This window comes from Rhinoderma darwinii, chromosome 2 (genome assembly GCF_050947455.1).
Source record: "Rhinoderma darwinii isolate aRhiDar2 chromosome 2, aRhiDar2.hap1, whole genome shotgun sequence".
NCBI classification, from domain to species: domain Eukaryota; kingdom Metazoa; phylum Chordata; class Amphibia; order Anura; family Rhinodermatidae; genus Rhinoderma; species Rhinoderma darwinii.
This window is the reverse complement of record NC_134688.1, coordinates 174,491,780-174,494,100: the sequence shown is the minus strand read 5'-3', so window position 1 is coordinate 174,494,100 and position 2,321 is coordinate 174,491,780.

The following is a 2,321-nucleotide window of genomic DNA, read 5'->3' as shown; positions in this document are numbered from 1 at the left end:
ATCACATATAGCATAGACATTTTGTGACAGAGTATCTCAAAATTGTTTCTTTTAAAAAGAAAAAGCTGGTCAACTCGCGCCACACATCTTAGGATATGTTGAGATATGAGGAAAGATAAGGAAGGACTTTACTAAGTGCTATGCCCCCGATAACCAGAGCATGGTCAAACCAAGCCGTTTATCCTATATCCGCCTCTACGAAGAAATCCAAAAGGTATTTTAAAACAAATAGTTGATCAATACCCTGCCCACACATAGTGACTGACGCTTTCCCCTGTATGAGCATGTATAAAGGGTCAATCAATTTGTAGTAAGCTTGGGACATGGGATTTTAACTAATTTATTAGTCCATGTATGAATTTTTGCAGTATAATTGCTGCATCAATTTTCAATTTTTTTCTAATCTCTTGGTTCGCCACCTAAAATTCCATGATCACAGCATTTATAGAGTTTACTTGACATTACGTTATTGGGCTTTTTTACTAGTTTGTAAGATGGTACCATTTGTCATGTGACAATTGGCTTCCAGATCTTCTCTGATGCAGGTCTGACCGTAATCACTTTTTTGACATTCACAGTTTAAGGTGCAGTGTTGCCATTCACAAGGGTCCTGCCTACTATGATGGATTAACAGAGAGGATAGTACAGAAGATGAAGGTGCCAAGTGGTTGCCATAATAGTGAATCTGGATAAGGTAAGGTATTACTTTTGCTTTTGTTACACTAATAAGATCACATATAGATATTTGATGAAAAATATAAATAGTATAGATCTACTTCAATAACAGAGAAGGAAGGAGAAGCTCTAAACCTTCTAGCAAAAGTATGAATCAGCGAGAAAAAAAGATGTATAAAATTGAAGGCTCAAGGGGGTACAAGATGAGCACAATATAACGGATTTGTGCAACGCAATTACGTAATACGGCACTGGGCATGGGTCCTTAGTGTCCTCTAACGAAAACAAAGACTGTTTCTAGAAAGGATGTTCCACAGAAGAGACAAGCAGATGCAGCACTCGCCCAAATTATTCAAAAAACCAAATGCTTATTTCTGCAATTAAAGAGGTATTACGGTTTCACTAAAAAGAGATTGTTCATTGTACAGGGTGGGCCATTTATATGGATACACCTAAATAAAATGGGAATGGTTGGTGATATTAACTTCCTGTTTGTGGCACATTAGTATATGGGAGGGGGGAAACTTTTCAAGCTTGGTGTTGACCATGGCGGCCATTTTGAAGTTGGCCATTTTGTATCCAACTTTAGTTTTTTCAATGGGCAGAGGGTCATGTGACACATCAAACTTATTGAGAATTTCACAAGAAAAACAATGGTGTGCTTGGTTTTAACGTTACTTTATAAGTATTCAAAACAGCATTTAGAAAGTTTCTTAACCCTTTAGACATTGCGCAGGAATTAAGGCAAAGTAGAGGTGAAATTTACAAAGTTCATTATTTTTTTCCAGAAATTCATTTTGAATCCATTTTTTTTTGTACCACAGAAGGTTTTACCCAAGAAATGCAACTCAATATTTATTGCCCAGGTTCTGCAGTTTTAGGAAATATCCCACATGTGGCTTTAGTCTGCTACTGGACTGAAGCACCGGCCTCCGAAGCAAAAGGAGCACCTAGTGGATTTTGGGCCTCCTTTTTATTAGAATATATTTTAGGCACCATGTAAGCTTTGAACAGGTCTTGTGGAACTAAAACAGTGGAAACAGCCCAAAAGTGACCCCATTTGGGAAACTACACCCCTCGAGGAATTTATTTAGGGGTGTAGCAAGCAGTTTTTTTTGCAAAGATTTTTGGAACTAGGCCATGAAAATGAAAATCTACATTTTTTCAAATAAAATGTAGGTTTAGCAAATTTTTTTTCATTTCCAAAAGAACTAAAGTAGAAAAAGCACCACAACATTTGTAGAGCAATTTCTCCCGAGTAAAACAATACCCCACATGTGGTAATAAACGGTTGTTTGGTCACACGGCAGGGCTTCGAAGGGAAAGAGCGCCATTTGGCTCTTGGAGCTCAAATTTAGCAGGAATGGTTTGCGGAGGCCATATCACATTTGCAAAGCCCCTGAGGTGACAAAACAGTGGAAACCCCCAACAAGTGACCCCATTTTGGAAACTATACCCCTTGAGGAAATTATCTATGGGTATAGTGAGCATTTTGACCCCACAGGTTTTTTGCAGAAATTTTTGGAAGTAGGCTGTGAAAATGCAAATCTACATTTTTTCAAATAAAATGTAGGTTTAGCTAATTTTTTTTTCATTTCCACAAGGACTAAAGGAGAAAAAGCACCATAAAATGTGTAAAGAAATTT